This window comes from Neolamprologus brichardi, chromosome 14, assembly GCF_056152115.1.
Source record: "Neolamprologus brichardi isolate AB-2024 chromosome 14, ASM5615211v1, whole genome shotgun sequence".
NCBI classification, from domain to species: domain Eukaryota; kingdom Metazoa; phylum Chordata; class Actinopteri; order Cichliformes; family Cichlidae; genus Neolamprologus; species Neolamprologus brichardi.
The window spans coordinates 32,692,185-32,711,333 of record NC_142117.1 but is presented as its reverse complement, the minus strand read 5'-3'; the positions used below and the strand labels follow the sequence as shown (position 1 = coordinate 32,711,333).

Sequence of the window (19,149 nt, the reverse complement as noted above, 5' to 3'; positions counted from 1 at the left end):
TTGTTTGGAAATTTTTCTGTGGACATTGGTTACTTTTTCACTCATTTTCAGCCTGGTCCTTGTAGAGTAGCAGTAGCAGAATGATGTTGGTGTTGACAGGTGACCTGTTGAGGGTGTCCCCTGCCTGTCGCCCTATGGTAGCTGAGATAGGCTCCAGCCCTCATCCCGCCAACCTGACAAGGAATTGAGCCATTTGCCAAACGTGTTGCATATCTCTGCATGGTGTGCAGTGTGTCCTTAAATTTGAGGAAACTTGTCAAGTGGAGGACAAAAGAAGAAGAATCAGACCAAAAAATGATGAACAGTATCTGAATTTTAAGTCCTTAAAAAACAGAGAAAACCTGAGCGATGCCTCTGGCCCTGACTCGTCTACTGTTCACCAAAACTTCAAAAATGGTTTCAATGGAAGTCATCAGTGTCATTACGAAGGGTATGCCAGATTACATAAGAACCTAACTAGCATATATCCAAAAATTTCGTTAGTGCGAGGTGTGAAAGATAAATTATAATAGGTGATTTCATACAACAAAAATCATTTATAATTCATTCATTTTTATTTTATTTTACTGTTTTACAAAAACAAAATACTTGAAGACCCGTTTCCCTTTGCAGGAGCTGGAGTGGGCAGTTGGCTGCATGCAAAAGGTCGGAATGGCCAAACCTATGAAATGCCTGATGTCCCAGGTCACTCTTTCTTTCCTTATGCTTAGTCTTTGGACATACTTCCAGTTTGACAGAACTGACCACTAGCCAGATCTCCACACCAAATCTCATGTTTATTTGTTTAAATAAACAAATTAGCTTTTAAGTGAATGTGTGTGTGTGGACTGCTTCTCTTGTTACAAGCTTAACCGTGTTTGTAACACTACCAGGATACACACTCTGAAACATCCTATACATTCTGTCATCCGTCTGATCAGTGGACCTGACTATGCCTGCATTCTTGCTTGTATAGTTTATGACAAGTCAGTTCAGTCGCATGTGAGATAGGAATGAGAAAGTGTTGTTTTGAAGCAAACGAAGTGTGGCAAAAAGTGAAAGCTGCTTTAATCAGTTTCCATCCTGCTTTTTCTTGCACGATTGAACAAAGTATGAGCACTGCGCTTAATATCACTAGCATACATATAGTAATCATAATATAAGAGAAATACAATTCAGTTCATGTAACCCTTTCATGAAACAGTACTCTGTTTATAGTAACCATTGTCCTTAATGTAAATATGTAAGAAAAATTGTGTATGTTTCTGTTCTATGTCCTGTGTACTGTTTGCTTGTATATGTGTCTTTCTGGCTGCTGTTACAACCAAATTTCCCCTTGTGGGACAATTAAAGGATTATTCTATTCTATTCTATTCTATTCTATTCTAAATACTATGTTACATGAAAAAAGAAAAGTAATCATAAGCCAAGGTGAGCTTGCAGGTTTTTCAGGCTTACAGCTTCCATGAACAGCTGGCATCAGACATGTGAACTGCCTCCTTGACCTTCTTTCAGGGATCTTCTGGTCTCTGGTCGATGAACTTCAACCCTTCCCACTTTTGGTGATGTGCGCAGATTTGCTCTGGCGCTGTCCGTTTTTACTGTTCATGCTATTTCTGTTCGTTACTCTTATAAGCAGGGGAAGCATTCTGGAAACTCAACCAGACCTTGAGTTGAGATTATTGTGATGCTAAGAATGCACTATTTGTCTCTTAAGTTGTAAAATCGCAAGTACATTCCATTTGTCATTATGTGCCAGGGTAAAATGCGTAGCATTTTAAAATACGGATGAAAAAATATTCTTGTTTTTTCAAACTCTTTGGTCTGTTCTCAACCATAAGGTGCTATTGGTTTTCTTTGGAATATGTAGTGTCTTTTCACTGTATCTTAAATCATGCTGTGCTTATATTTGTAGTTTCATTTCATCTTGTTTACTTTAAACAGACTTTAAATCTTCAGCCTCTCGCTGTGACTTTTTCCAGCCACTTGCATGCATAAAGACTCTACTCAGCAGATGTTGGTGCTACCAGTAATGAAAAGAATCAGTCTACCAACCAAATGATAATTTACCACCTCTATCCAGTCAGCATCTGCTGAGCAATAAATATAAATTGCTTAAATTTGCTAGGCATGTTAATGTAACTCACCATCTGTACTAGTATACCTTTAGTTTTTTTTCTGCAGTTTCTATGGCTGGCACGTGTGAACAGACAGATGCACGACTTACACTTAGCAAATAAAACACAGACACAGAGAGATGAACATACGTACACAAATACAGTATAAACTATTTAAAAGAAATGCTCACTCCAGCATTTTTGCTAAATTGGAAATACTGTCAAATATTGACCCAACAGAAATATCATGTCAGACATTTCCTCTTTTCTGCACCAAAAATATGTGCTCGCTTCTATATCAAAAGCAAAAGTTGCTGCTGCAGATGAAAGCAACGGTGAAGCAGAGAGCAGTGTAGCACAACACAGCTCTCAGAGTGTGTAATGAAGATAAATTAAGACGTTTTGTTCGTGGATACTGCTGTGCTAGTCCAAATGCTGAGGATAGCCATCTCCATAGCCTTTTCTTGGGAAATTGGGATTCAGTCGGCTGCAACAGCACATACCACCCTACAAACTACAGATGTCACATTCTCGCAATGTTAGAAGTGCGAAAGTGTTCACTCCAGCACTGACAGAAAGAGACAGACTTGAAGGAAGGAAGATTATGTAAAGAACAGGTCCTGCCAAGTGAAATGACTGATCAGAGACGTGTTCCAGCCATGCTGCTGATTTTACAGCTATAGTACTCCGGCATGTGTCTTAATCATAAATGAGAGTGAGTGAAACCCCTCAGGAATCTGCCCAAAACAATTTAAATCCATCATTCACAGCTTAACATGCTTCCAGCAAGTCCACATCAAAGTTAATTAATGTATTTGGAAGAAGAAGGCAATGTGGCGTTATACTCACATATTTAACCCACCAGTATTAGTTTGGCTTAACAGTTAAGAAAGTTTTCGAACCTGCCATGCAAATCATGGGACATGTGTGTCAGGTTCTAATTTTTAATCCTTTTCTTGCTGCAAAACACCACCTCTCTAATTACACGGCATGGCTGTCTTCTTAGTGCCAACAGCATGTTGTCATGTTGTCCCCCAAAGCTGTAATTACAGTTCATATGAAAATTAGTTGGTTACCACCTAAATGTCTACTCAAGAAAAGAACAGCTCTATTAGACTGGTGCTAATGGGGGACCAAACACAGATTATCAGTAGCTGAGGTTTGTAAAGACTGGCCGAATGTCTGCTTCCTCCTATATAATCAAACATTCTAATGTTGCGTGTTTGTTCCATAGCTGTAAAATTGCAACATATACATGCCTCTTTACTTTTTTTTTTTAACTCAATTTTTATTATAATTTACAACATTGTCAATGTTCACAAGTAGGACAGTTACAGGAACCGCAATACAGAAATGTAGATTAAAATAAGAACTGCAATTAGGAAGCACAAAACAAAACTGGAAAGCAAAACAAAACCCAAGCAAGCAAACAAACAAACAGACAAAAACAAGAAGAAAACAAAACAAAAACTTTATGTAATAGTAAATAACATGTGACAAATCTAGCCATTAATGAACAAAACGAAACAGACCTATGCTAAATTATTGAAACAGTAAAGCATGTATGGGTCGCCAACGCTCAGTAAACAATTCTCTCTGAATCCGCAGAGCATATGTTATTTCCTCCATCTGGTAAATTTCTCTTACTTTATCAATCCACATATTATATGAAGGTGGGTCAAGATTCAGCCATTTAATAGTGATACACTTTAGTGCTGCTGTAAGCAAGATTCTTAAAAGATACTTTTTATTGTTTCCCGCAAAACCATGTAGTATTACTCCTAAAATGGCGAGCTGTTGGTCTTTTGTTAATGGTTGCTGGAAAACTGTATTGAGAACTTTAAATATGTCATTCCAAAATGAGCAGAGTTTTGGGCATGACCAGAATATATGTGAGTGGTACATGCCTCTTTACTGACAAACAAGGCATAAATTTAACTTGTGGTGGTAGAAAGCAGGGTAATAGGTTACACTACAACAAAATAGAAGCTGACATGTGTTCATTGGAAATATGGCAGATTTTTATTTAAAAACCTTGATGTGTATAGTGTGACCAAGCCAGTCATTATGGTCTACTTTATATTCCAAACAATTCTATAACATGATTATGTAAACCATTAATGTGTGGTTTTGTTATCGTCAGCTACAGGTTCTTTATTCTGTGTTTTTTGGGTAAGATTCAAAAGTGAGGCATTGCTCTTTAAAAAGTTAATTCCTTTTGTGTTACTATCAAACTTTGGATCAAGGGGCCTCCTCTACAACCATAATAGCATATTGTTCATACAACACTGAAAAATACTAACTGATTGATATTTCATATCCTCTCATCGAAAACAATCCGCTGACCGGAGGTAGCGCTCTAAAATGATGTGTAAGGTAGTACACACGAAATATAATGGGCTTATCTTCTGACAATTCATAATGTACACTATCAGGAAAGCTCTCTAAACGATGTAAGTGCCAACAAGTAAAGCTGTAAAAAGGACCCTTAAACTACTTCTTCTCAAAAGATGTGATCTAAAAGCTGATAAGAGCTACAAGCAGCAGAATGGATCAATTGTGCAATAGGAAGAGCATTCACTCATGGGTACTGTTTAATTAATGATGGGGGATAGAGATAGGCTGTTAGCTCCATATTGTCAGTCAAACACGCACAGCAGAGGGTGGCAATATGAGCTAAGTAACTGATATGTGAAACAGAAGGCACTAATCTATACTCTCTAGTCTAGAACCATTAATGTTCTGTTGAGAGGGTGGGGATGCTGTCACATGACACACAATTTTTTTGTTTCAAATGCAGAAAAACAAACATTATAATAAATAATAAATATATAGAAATAAAGTTAATTTATTAACGATATAATAAAGTCTTCAAAAAGTATAATTTTAGGTTGTGAAAAGAGCATAAAAGAAGCAGTTGCACAGAAATGAACTGAGGACCCATGTTTAATTTTAAATAGAGGACACGTCCCATCTTTTTATCCTGACATAACTCAAACAAACACTCTTTTCCACCAAAGGATTCTCCTGATCTTACTTTGAAGTTCAGTGAGGTAGTAAAGCCTATTGATCTGTGAAGTCTGCATGGATCTGAAGTCAATCATGATCATCAATAAACACTTGTCCTGTCAAACAGTCCCTTGACAAGGAGTCAAACATCACCTTCAGCTCTTTTCTTGGTTTGTTAAATAATTGGTTTTTCATTTTTGTTTTCAGATTCAGTATTAGTTTTACTATTGATATGGTTTAAAAGTCTGGCATCAAAGGGTGTGGATCTGAGGGAGAAACCAGGCAACACTACATATCCTTGAACCTGCTTTATCGTCAGTTTGGGCTCTAAATATGACCTGAATTCACAAATGTAAATCGTGGAGTATAAAATAAGACTTGAAAAAATGTGACTGACTTCATAAACTCATCATGAATTTACTAACCTGACAGATCAAGAGAGCATTTTCTATCCACATCTACTAAGACTTCTTTATAGAAGAATCTCCACCTACTGGTCATTGCAAAAAATGCAGCTTTAAGAGGCTGTGCATTAGTTTTACTTTTCAGACCCTAAAGTTAACAGGTAACAAATTTTCCTGTTTAAATGAATACAGCGGAACACCAGGTGTTTGATGAAGATGGAAAAATAAGCTTCAAGTTAATTTTGTATTTAACCCTGGAGAAATTTGGCCAAATTTGACCCCATGGTTTCCCTACTAAACCAATGGGGTCGTGTCTGACCCCATTGGTTCTCCAGGGTTAAAACTCTAATCTGCGAAATTGGTGAAACATGCTAAGCCAAAGTTAGCCATTTGCTACATACAGTGGCTGTTTATTGCTTATTACCTTAACAAGGTGAATGTTAAAAATAACGATAAAAAAACATTTTTTGTCATATTTCACAACAGGCTAAAAAACGTGGAGAAAATTCAGCAGCAAGACTCGACTGGAAATGTATATAAAAAAAAAATAGTTTTAATAAATTATCAGTGCCTCACACATGTGTTAATGGGGCTGTAGACGTGTATGTATTAATAAACAAAAAGGGGGGGAAACCCAAGTCAGGATTATATGCGCACTCTTGAAAAGAGGGGGTATATTCAGCCGTTTACAAAGCAGTTTTTTTCCACCCCCACTTAATCAACTTCAGCATCAAAGGGACCAGCAGATAGAAAAGCATATTCCGACCAAGATCTTTGTACAGTGGCAGAAACCGATGCACTGATGCAATGCCACTCCTTATAACTAACTAAGGGCCACCTTTTTTTTCCCTCAGCACCAGGGAGATGGGATGCTGCGCTGCAGACAGAGCCTCAGCCGGCTGCAGCGGTGGAGGCTGACAGAGAAGAGACTAAACCAAAGCTACGTCCAGCACGACGCACGGCACCTCCAGTGAGCTCGCCGAAGTCGAGGACGAGCTTTCACGCTTCTAGGGGGTAAAGAGCTCGAGACCGAAAGAAGTGTACCTGTTTCCTGCTGTTTGTGCTTAAGGATGTGCTGTTTGCGCTGACTAACCACATAGAGCGGCAGAGAGGAGGACCCGGACTTCACTGGATATAACCGCTGCCATTCCGTCGTTTGGGTCAGCTACCACAGCAGCTATCACCCGGAGACCGAGGACGACTTTTTTGTATTTCCGTGAGTATTTTAAAGTATTTCACTTTACTCGCATTTCTTTTATTTTTCCTATCGATTGTAGAGCTGGATCTGTAAGAGCGAACGCGGGTTGTCTAAAGAGAGACAAGTTCTGGAGATGACAGCCTGGAGATATCCATGAAAAAAAATATAAATAAATAAATGAAAACCTGTAAGGAGCTGAATAGTTTTGGGGGGTGCATTTTAGATTTCAGACTGTCCGCTTTGCTTACTTCCAACCACGCTGCTTCAATAACTTCTACCTTTTCCAAAAGAGTGAACAGAGTCAAAATTAAGCATGTGGGCGATGGAGCCGTTTCAAGATGCACAAAACACACAACAAAGTGTCAAATTGAACCATTTCAGCTGCTCATCGCGCCTGGGGGTAGCTGAAATAATGACTTCAGTTTTGAAGTCAAATTAGCGGTGTCCTACAGTAAAGCTTCAGCAGTCTTAAAAAGAAAAAACAACATGTAGATTTGAGCTCTAGCATCTCAAATGGGTCCATTAAATGTTCTGTGTTAGAAAAAGAGCTGCACTGTGAGGGCAGGAGAAGATCTGTATTTTTGGAGGGAGGATTGCATTTTTAGGTTAGAATAGAACAGGAGGCTTCTAACACACCACTTACCACACAAGTAGACCCACAGGAATTATCCAATCAGAGATATGCAGATTTGCCAAACTCTAATTTTGCAGCTTGGCTGTGTTAAATGCAAAGTGTAATACTATGATCTAAGTGCACTGGTGACAGTTGGTTGTCCACCTTGGCTTTTAGGCTCACAGTCTTGTGTTTGGTCTTATTGATGTGTTTGGATGATGCACAGAAATGAAATGGCTATTATTAAGCCATTACTCAATTAGGATATGTTTTCTTTTCTTTTTTTTCCCCTTTAGAAGTTTGCGTGACTTTCTTCTCAATGACAGTAATTAGCCAAGCCGTGGCAGAAGGAATTAAGTCTGTCAAAGAAAAATGCACCCTTTCAAGGTCTTTCTGCTGTCAGTAACTCCCCTGCTGCTTGGGGTTTTCTTCATTTTTGCCACTCCGAGGCACTAAGAAACAGCATTGTAATAATTTAAGGGTAATTTCTCATTTAAAGTCACTAAGTATGTCAATACAATATTTAAGAGTCATAAAGTTTTAAATGACGAGCCTCTGGAACATTTTTTTTTCTAAAAATATAGAAACTAGTTTTGTCTGCATCCTTCAGTGGTTCCCAGATGCTGACATGTAGTAGCAGATGTTCAGATCTGCTTTGAAGGTGGTAGATGTTCATATGCAGCATGTATCTGTGAAGCTCAAGAAAAAGACAAAAAAAACAATTGTTCTTACTCCATAAATTGTAAAATTGTGAAATATATGGCAATCGCTTTATTGATGCCCAGCGTGTTACATACGCAATGGTGTAAGTATAGTTTGAGTATGTGAGAGTGGGATATGCTGAAAGAAAAGTAGCCTTCGCTCTCTGATTTGCCTCATGAATTGTTCTAAACTCTGTGGCCTATGTCACATACAATACACCGTGGCAGGACTGCACTGCTTGCAACATGGATGCAGTCAATATGGAGTTTTGCTACAATGTCAAAAAATTCAGGCAAATTCAGCAAAACCATTTGCATCTTTGTTTTCTTACAGCAGTGGGTTTCTGTTTTATTTCCCCCTGATTCCAACTGGTATATTTCACTCTCAGCATGAGGACAAGGCTCCACTTTAACAAACATGGAGCATTTATGACTCAAGGAGGCTTTCCATATTACACCATGAAAAAAAGGGTAAAAAACAGAAACCTCACCTAAATATAGGTCAAATTTAACACCAATAGCTAAATATCTTTGAATTATATCTCTAAAACTGCATAGCAGTGTTACAATCATATAACCCACATCACAGTGTGGCTCTATGGTTTTCTGTTAGTGTAATAGAGCATCCATTAAGACTTAATGATGGAAGTATAACTTGGAGGCATGCTTGGGATTTCAAATGTCCTATAATTTGCCTTAATATTATTATAGATATATATCTATATTTCATAAGCCCTGTGTGCTTAAATGATTGCCATATCAGTTCATTGTACAGCTGGGTTTAATTTCCTAAGATTATCTGAAAATGGCTCATCTCACCAAGAGATGTATAGTTCAAGTCGCCAGATGCAGTAATCAAAAGGAGATTCACCTGCATATCGGAGGGAAAGGTGGAGGGAACGCACAGCTGGGCTTGTTTCACTTGGCATGAATTAGAGGTTACCCCTATCTTTATCATATGTAAATCAGTTATTTGCTTGCAGCGCATGCTTTAAAATGTTTGTAAATCCACATGGGGGCAGGTGTGAGATGAAATGCAAATTAGTAAATCGGCTAACCTTGATTGAAATGAAAGATGTCTTGATGTTACAGCTGCCCCATCCTCCTAAATTAAATGACTATTGACATGGGCCAACAGACACGCATTTAGGGTATGGCTAATTAAAAACGACAACTCTGGTGAAGGCCTTTGGGACACTCGGGGGAATAAAAATGCATATCAGCAGTGACAAGAGAGAGGCTAGGGATAGAAACTGTCTCACCACCCAAGGGAATCATATTTTCACTGACAAATCTGCAACTAATAAAGTGAAAACGGACAAAAATGTCGTGCGGCGCACAAGTGGCGCTCAACATGTCCCTGTAGAGTGTTGTGAGCAAAGCTATTCAAAGGATAATATGGTATCACACTATATCCTGCTTTATTGTATAGAGCAATCTGAAGCTTCTTCTATGGTGACAAAAGCAGAGTGAGGCAGTGATAGGAAATTGCTGAGCATCCTCAAATATGTAAACGACATGCTTTTCACTGTCCAGAGGATGCAAGGGCTTAATTTTGTGCTCAAAACATAATCATGACTAACAATGTAGGCCCTGGGAATATTCCATGCAGTGATTTGAGATGACATGCATTTGTTGGATTAAAGAAATTCCTTTTAAGAAGTGTTGGTAATCTTGACAGTGGCAAACTCCTCTTTGGCTGTCTTCCTATCTAGCACGTTGTTGGTAAGGCAGGCTGGTCTAGCAGAGCCTGGAAGACAAACATCCCTCATGACCCATCTGACAACTTAATTTATATAATTGCTTAGAAGCATCTGTGTAAGAAAGACTGACTTTCAGCACCCTCATCCACTTGTCACTGTTATGAACGACTTGGATTTGATGTCCAATGAGTCAAACAGACAATCTTAAGTCGCACTGACATTGCGATGCTAAAGCGTGTGTGTGAACAAAATAAGTACTGTTAATTTGAGTGCAGTTTTGCATCCTTCAGCCTCGTATCTTCATCTCGTATGTACGTCGCTGCTTTGATCTGACTCGTGCGCTGCAGCCAGGAGGTTGTACAAAAACACCGCGCACCATGACAATTGTGTGAGTTAGCAGTGTGTAATTAGAACAAGTGACATGACTGCATCAACCTGGGGCTTTCCTTTCTTGATTTCTACTGCTTTCAGAATGGCTAAAATAACTTATTTTGGTTTGCTAATACGCTCCACAGCCTCAGGTTGGTTAATTATGCTGCCCTGGTATCATTTGTCTTTGGGCTGTCCTCAGTGTGTTTAATTTGAGCAAGTGATCTGAAGATACCTGCAGGCTTCCTCTGCGCCACAGCTTAAATATGTGCTTTTAAAGTGTTAAAGGTTATTAACTGAAACAAAGCAATGCGTTTATGAAGTAGTAGTCGAAATGAATACAGGAACACACTTGTAATCAAAATATGGGTCTCTCATTAGTTGAAATGGGAAATCTAGTTGATTATCGGGGCAACAAGGCAAACCTTTTGACTTCATTGATGAAATCTGCGCAGTAGCACCCTGTACTCAACATGTTACTTGCGTGCTGAAATAGGTGTAAGGAAGGACTTTGTCAGTGAAGCGAACACCAAGTATTTGCAGAGATGGTATGGAGAGAGTAGTGATGATGGTGGGGAATAGCCCGAGGATGGAGTGTTTTTCAGTAGGCAGCTCCTGATTTTATGTGACAGTAAAGGGCCTTATCTACCAGGGCCATGATGAAGCACAACACTCTTTGATTTTTTATCTTCCAAACGTCTAACAATCTCATGCTCTAGACAGATTAGTGAGATGAAGGTGTAAAAACTGGCTATGCAGTTTCATGGGAGTCAAATACAGGGTCTAAGGCTATATCTGCATCATGCTGATAGTACAAAACGAAAGATTAGCTGAATTTAGTGACACTTTTGACTTTCAGATGAAAGAAAGTAAAATGTGATTGTATAAATAAATAAAACATTTAAAAAATATATATGTAACTGGTAAACAAGTTTGTGTTTGTCAGATTGGGAATGCATTCAAAAGTGTTATAACGACAGACAAAAAGCGGTTGCTTGCAAGCTATGTGTATTATCTTCAATAGCATTTGAGGCATAATAAGTTATTGTTACCTAAGATTCATAATTTCATTTGCATTCTTTTTTATACTGTTATATATTTAATTTTTGTTTCTCATTACCTCAAGCAGGGCATTGATACGCCAAATGATTCCTAGGAGGCAATTTTTTTATGCCTCACTTAAAATTCATTGGAGCTCAGACCAGACTTTACAGCTCCATATCTACTCCTGTGGTATCTTAATAAGTCTTACCTCCAAAGACACGGAGAGCATGAGCAGTGTTTATAGAAATCAAAGGAATACTGAGAAACCAGTGATTTTAATGTAACATTTCACAAGTCCTGAGGCCGCGCCCATAAAAGTAATCCAGCGCCACCCCCATCAAAGTAGCCCCCTTCTACACCACTTGCACCTATTAAATGTGCGTGATGCTCTCAGTTATTGGAAAACTGCAACAGTCTCGGGACTTTTTAATCATGTCTTGAACATAATTAGGTCGAATTACCTTTCACATTTTAATCTTTAACCCTAGTGAAAATGTCTTTAGGCCCTGTTGCTTAACGGCTGTTTTCTAGCTCGTTATTGCATTAACGATTTTTATGTGCTGTGTTTTCTCTTGTAAAAGTTTGATTGGAAATGAGGAATCATCTTGAGAACAGTTTTGTTTGACTTGTGCTGTATTTTTATATGGATGTTTACACCATTAATTCTAATTGCAGGTTACTGTCAGCTCTTTCAGAGTGCAGACATATTCTTTCCAGAACAGTAACCTCAGTAGTTCTTGGACATATTTCAAGTCAAGTCCTTAGTAGCGTCTGCTCCTTCATGATCAATCTAATAGTAGGGATTTTTCCAAGGGAATGCTGTCCATTAAAAGAAGATAGTGTTTTAGGGTCACCTTTCTTGCATCTTGCATGTTGAGTTATATTCCACTCTCATGCCTCTTTCTCCCAAGAGATGAAATGTGTATGGAGGAATCTGTTGGAAAACAACTGAGAAGGCTGTTGTGCTTAGCTGTCTTGTGCAGTACCTCACCATTCGGTCTCCTGTGACAGCAACAGTGAATTTATTCTATCCTTATAAATGCATAAATTCTGAAGTATTGTTTTGTTAGGCTATGATATAATGGTACTCATATGAATGGGCAAGACCTGATCTTGGGTGATTTTCATTTTCTGTACCTAACTTTGAACTTATATAAACACGTTAGTTAAAGTCAATGATCTTGGGATTGTGTGATAAAGGAATTCAATTTAACACACTTCAGTATATAGTATCCATGGTGTTAAAAAAAGGCTTTTTTGTCAGACTTAATAAGAGTAAAATGTCTTCCAGATATTAAGTTGATGTGAGGATTCATTAGGTGTTGGGATAAGACAGACCCACTGATGCATTTTACAGGAAATAAAAGAAAGGATGCTGTTCTGTGAAGCATCTATACAAAGCTGCTGTTGTGTTGTGCATGCTGATGTTTGGGTTTACACCATTTCTTGATATCAGCTGTCAGCCTGCTGTGAGAAGCATTATAATGATACTGAAAAAAATACAAGGGAGATTAAATATTTTATTTTTTTCCTTTTTTGCATTTCTTTCCCACATTTCACAGTAGCTATACCATTACTTCAATATGTACAATTAATTTATATGGTTTATATTTTAATTTTCAAGTCAATGTTATCCATTCTTAATATCTCTTTAAAGTCTAATGCTTTTATGCTCTTAATACAACAGTAAGATAGGCAACCTCTGAGCACTGGGTGAGAGGCTGCTGAATTGTTTCGTTTTCCAGCAGTTTGTTAGAACAATGAATGCTGCAGTTAACATAATGGGAGATTGATGAGAGATGTGACAGAAAGGGAGGGCTACGCCAAAATGAAAATGCCAAAAGTGCAGCCTGTGAAACCTTTTTTGAAAAAGTTCAGCGCATTCACTAAGCTGTACAACTCTACAATTATTGACTGTAATTCTCATTCCAGCTCATCATAAGCAACTCCGATTGTTCGGCAACTGAAGGCTTGTAATTAATCAGCTACAGTACGTAGAACATCTGCTGTGCAGGAGAGAATCTCTGGTCTGAAACACACACACTTAGATCTACAGTTTCTATGTAATTGAATTAGTTTAGCTTCAAAGGGAAAACATTTATGGGATGGTTTCAAATGGTTTAAAGGGCCATTCTCTTTTTTTTCCCAAGTCTTATTCTACTTACCACAAACTGTTCTGTGGTAAACAGATTAATTTGTAATCAAGCCTCAAAGTGTCTAATCGAATTTTCCGCGTTACCTAAGCATATTTAAAAACATGCAGAGAGTCATTATAGTGAAGGAATTTTCAGCCTGTTTCTTTATTTCAAAGACAAGCCCGAGAAAGAGTCATTGCTTACTGTCGTTTGTTGGAAATCTTTTATTGCTCTTACAATTAGAGAACACACAGTCTTCAATTCGAGCAACATTAAGTTCTAGTAGTATCTCCTTTGTTATTTTCTCACTCTGTGTGGGTGAGGAAAGGCTGAACTTTCAACATGGAGTGGAGCACACACTGAAAACAACTGGAGTGGTGAAATCAGAGCAGAGGAGAGAAAAGCAACTAGAATCACTGAAAAAATTGAATTATTATTTTTTTTCTTTTTCCTCATTTAATTTCTTTTTTGTATGTATATGAATCTACTGTCTGTCTGAGTGATCAGAAGATGTTGTATTAATAAAATCTGGATTTAACACTTCAAAACAGCAGCTTGAATTTGATTTGGATGTGTCTGCTGCTTATTACTATAGTCTCAGTGGATCATGTTTCTTGTACTATTTCATTTTTTTCTATTATCTGATAAAAAGAAACATAAATATATGTTAACAATGACCATTTAAAGGGAATATGTACTATATTACAATATAGTATATGTGAGCAGAGTAAGGCAGCAATCAGAATATTCACCATTCATGTATATTTTAAGACCACTAGCCTTAGCCTTAAAACATTGTGAGCCCAAGATACCTTTGTCAGCAGACAGGTGTTCTCTGTGTTTGACAAAAGTTAAAAACAGACTGCAAAAAGTAAGTGCAATAGGGTGACAGGCACCGTGCACCCTGGACAGGTCTGCAAAAGTCCATACATGGAAAATTTGTGTGAGTTACCTTCTGCAGACTCTCTTGGTTGTCAATGAGCTGACTAAAGGTTTTTTTTTCTATTGCGACTGCAACAGAACAGTGTTTTAACTACACTTGGAGCTGGATATATTTCTCAGGGATTGCGAGACTTACGTTTGTTTCACTTTTCCACTTGGTAAGTAACCAAGAGGACTTAAAGCAACTTAAATGTTACACAATGATACCTCTGAAATAAGATCCTGTAAATGACAAGTAAAATGTATATTTAAACCAAGTTCTGCAACAGCTAAAAGGTATAGTGACCTTTTAATTGTAAAAGTTGTAATGTAATGCAATGAATGTAAAGTGCCCAGGAGGTTCCATCTAAATGAACAGGTTTTCTTTATTTATACTGGCTTTAAGATCAATCACATAGTAGATAAACCATATTAAGCTGAATTCTCCTATACAGTAGTTCACGACTGGTTTACAATCAGGTAAAGCCATTTACACAACAGACGTGTAAAATCAGTGGAAATCAGACTCGCCTATGCCTAATGCAGCTGTTCATAGCGGCGGCATAATTTGGCTGGAAAAATATGCAGCATTTGTTTTTTCAAACCATATTCAATTTTTCAGATCCGAATAAAGAGATCTGACAACTGCATGTGGCAATCATCTTTCTACTGTTTTACCTCAGAAACACAGCTGGATGCAGCTCTGTGTCAATCGACTCTCTAAAATTATTTCTCTGCAAATCACATGAGGTCCCAGCTGTCCCAAGAAGAGTTCAAACTTCCCCACTGTCATTCTGAAAAATGTATGAAAGCGTCCACGATACAGCTTCAACTACATGATCAAACCATACAGTTCTGCCTGTTGCTGCCTTCCCCTGAGAACTGAATCTTGTTGACTTGGTTTTTTTCCACTGTGCATTTTTTAATATGAATTTTCTGCAAAAATGCAATCATTTAATGTTTTATATGCGTTACACGATGAGTTTGGATTCTAAAATTTGGGAAATTTGTGCAGTTTTTTTCATAATGAACTTGGTTTGTAATGGTATTCAAATACAAAATAGGACGCAATAATTAGGACTGAAAAATGAAGCCCACCGAAATACCAGTTTATTAAAAGCATTGCCTCATTTTGAATTTAACATGTCTTTAATAAGTTGGGAGAAGGACAGCAGAAGGCTGGAGAAGTAAATGGTTAATATAAGAAGCTGTTACTGCATTTTTGCTACTTACTAAGTTAATTGGCAACCGGTGAGTAACACGACTGGACATAAAAAGAGAATCTTAAAGCTGTCTTCCCCAGGTCGAAGCTCATTAACTGGACTGAGACAAAGTGGAAAACTGTTCTTTGGACAGACAAATTGAATTTTTTTCCCTTTTTTGTTTGGAAAACATTAACACTACATTCTCTGGACTAAGGAGGAGAGGAACCATCCCACTAATCATCAGCATGGTTTTGTAAAAACTGCATCTCTGATGATATGGGGATGCATCAGTGCCTATGGAATTAGCAGCTTGCACAGTGGTGAAAGATATATATGTGATTTAGAGCAACATATACTCCCATCTTGATCTGTTTCAGGGAAACCCTGGCATATTTCAATAAGACAGTGCTTTATAAACAGCATGGCTTTGTAATAGAAAAGTCTGGGTGCTGAATTGGCCTGTCTGTAGTCCAGATCTTTCACCAACTGAACACATTTAATTCAGGACTGTTGATCAGCTAGAATCGATCCTATATCAGACAAAAATGGGATAACATTTCTCTTCCGGAAGTCCTACAGCCGGTTTCCTCAGTTCCCAGATGTTTACCAACCATTGGTAAAAGAAGAGGTAATGCTACACAGTGGTAAATGTGGCCTTGTCCCAACTAAAAACATATTGAATGTTTAAACTCAGACATTGTACTATTTCACAAAAAATATGAGCTCATATTGAATTGAATTGAATTGAATTGAATTCAATAACATGACTCAGAAAAGTTAGCGGCGGTGACAGAGGTATGCTATGAAGATATAAAACTCCCAGTGCAGTATTTCTGCTGGTGTTAATGCCAGAGGAGGCAGTTATTGAGTCAGCAGAGTGCTGATAACTTTTGTACAGCAGGAACCTTGGTAGGCTCTTTAGAATAACTCAGACTTTCACAAGTGTTTGGAAAACGAGACTGTGTGGTTAGATGCTTGATTTTATACATCTTTAGCAATGTGGTTGAAAAGCCTCGGGTTTTCCTACAATGCAAACCTTTTTTTGAACCACTGTTTCACTGGTGCAACATAATCAAATCTGCATGAACTATTATCTGTAATTTGTTCATTGCGATTAGTGATCCCGCTTTAAAGAAATTATGCCAAATAGAAATTTAGTTGCTTATATGAACTAGTATATAGCATCACTATGTTCTCCATAGTAAAAATGAAAGCACTTTATCACTTTAGGATCTGGACTGTTGAGATCAGATTCAAATAAACTGAGTCTTAATTAGGTGTATATATCATTGCCATAGATATTACCATGGGACTGCACTGAGAACTGCACTGGGAATGAATGACAAAGAAATACGTGGCTGTTTCAGTAGCTGTTGTTTTTAATTTTTAAGTCACGAATCTTCGAAATTGACCACACATTAAAAAATAGCTATTCCTAATCAGACTGTTAATGCAGATTTTTTTAAAAGCATCTTTACTACCAGCTTCCATTCTGTGGACCACACTATAGTTACCATAGCAACTTGTGCCCCTTGATTTGAGCGAGGAAAATCAGGTCACATTATTGCTATGTTGGAAGCGACCTTTACTTCACATTACAGATCTAATATTTGGATCCCTCTTTCCTGCCCACCATTCACTTTGCATCTCTGCTTAATTGTCTGCATTCAGTCAGAAATCAAAATAATCCCAAACATGAATTTTAATCTTGATTAAATGTACTTTGGCTAAATTGCAGAGATTGTACCATCAAAGCAAGATTTTTTAGATAAAAGCTCATCTTAGCTTCTCCTTTATTTTTCTTTTTGTCTTTTAGCGTGCCATTAGCAGATAAATCCATTTACACTACTTCTGCTTCAGAGCACCTCTTTTAATTATCCGTGTACCAACAAAGAATTTACAACAAAATTCCTTTGTTTTGTATATTTCTTCTCATACATCTATTAAGAGCTACTAATTTATAGAATAAAACATCATTAACACAGTAGTTTAGTTGGTTTTATTCAAATGTAGCCTGTTACTTTGTTCTTAGCAATACAAGTGGATGCGTTAATTGTGCAGACCTGAGCTCTAGAGATCCAACAATTAGTTTTGCGACAGTCTCCTTCTGTGCCAGATCACATACTCATTAACTCTCAATTTTCAGTAGAGCTCATTTAAAGCATAATTGTGTGACACATGGAAACTGTGGTTCTGACAGGGAAAATTTAAAGTACAAAGTTTCAGGTCCTCAAAACTGGTGTGTCTGTGTGCATTTGTTTGTGTATTTGTGTGTTTATGAAGCAGTCTTGCCCAACTGTATGATACTGCAAAACCGTGTGCAGAGGGTAAACAAATGTAAATGTGGTAATGTTTCCCTCACTACTTACACACATATATATCCACACACAACCTATTTTTAACAAAGCTGTTAAAACAAGTTGTTTTTGTCCAAAAAGCAGAACAATAGAGGGATATTCGAGAGGAATATTTCTGGGTGCTGGATTGTTTAGTGCCAGCCAGTGCGTGCAAAGCTGTATTTTTATTGGTGTTTTAAGGCTAGAAGAACTGATTAATTTACATATATTCTCTGATGAAAAAGTAAACATAACCAGATGCTTTAAGAGATTAGGCCCTTTGGTATACCTTGGTATTGCGCTAGAAATGTGTTTAATTTATGGTGAGAGAAAGTGTTCTAATTAGAGCAGTTAAACAACTGCAAAATGTAATTTATACCAAGCTACAGTGTATAATCTGCAGATCTGCAGTGCTTAGCATTTTATTGAGCATGGAATGATATGCCCCACAACCCATTTCACATCCAGGAGAGGTGTGACCTCTATGCTCCCCCCCCCCCCAAATCTGCTGGTGGACACTTGTAATGAAACAGAACCAGTGAGCTTTTTCTTTACTACTTTCCACACTTTGATCAAATATTTCTAGTTATTCATTTGATACAAATACACATGCGATCGTGGCTCAAGAGTTGGGTGTTCATCTTGTAATCGGAAGGTTGCGGTTTGAGCCCCAGACAGTCTCGGTCGTTGTGTTCTTGGGCAAGACAGTTCACCTACCGCCTACTGGTCATGGCCAGAGGGGCCGATGGCGCGATATGGCAGCCTCGCCTCTGTCAGTCTGCCCCAGGGCAACTGTGGCTGCAATGTAGCTTGCCTTCACCAGTGTGTGAATGTGAGAGAGAATGAATAGTGGAATTGTACAGCGCTTTGAGGGTCTTGAAAAGCGCTATATAAATGCAATCCATTATTATTATTATTATTACATGAACTTGAAAATTAATTGGACATATTTTTTGTTCAAGATGTTTTAAAAGTTTTTAGAGTTCAGCTGTCTCCTTGATTGTCTCGAATCAGCAACTCTAAACAAATGAAAGCAGTAATTATAGTTTGGGGTGAGCGACATAGCCTCAAAATGATATCATGCTATTTCAAGGAAATTTGCCAACATGTTATCAGTAATTGCAGCTTCCAGGTAGCAGCATTTATTAGTGCAAATAAAATGAAGGACAATATTCTTGCATTTTTTTAGTAATGTGCTTTGCAGGAGGTTGTTGAAGTAGCTCCATTTTTACTAAATCATAATGAGAGGCTACCATGTGGCTCTCACTGTCAGATGTGCCTAGACCTGACCGATTATCATGTGTGCTGGGGAACATAAACACATGGTAGCACTATATTATTGATATTGTAATATTACAATTAAATTTAAAGAAATATACCAGTAGGATTGCAGATGATATGATATGGCACAGCGC

At 37.8% G+C, this 19,149-nt stretch overlaps 1 protein-coding gene across 4 annotated transcripts in view; it reads left to right on the top strand.

Annotated features, from left to right (window-relative positions):
• Nucleotides 1–6,264: 6,264 nt before the first annotated feature.
• cntn5 (contactin 5) overlaps nucleotides 6,265–19,149 on the top strand; it is a 123,901-nt gene continuing 111,016 nt past the window's right edge. For all 4 annotated transcript variants that reach the window (XM_035910275.2, XM_035910276.2, XM_006796652.3 and 1 more), the window contains exon 1: nucleotides 6,265–6,725. The gene's annotated coding sequence lies outside the window, so the exon portion shown is untranslated. The remainder of the gene's footprint in view (nucleotides 6,726–19,149) is intronic.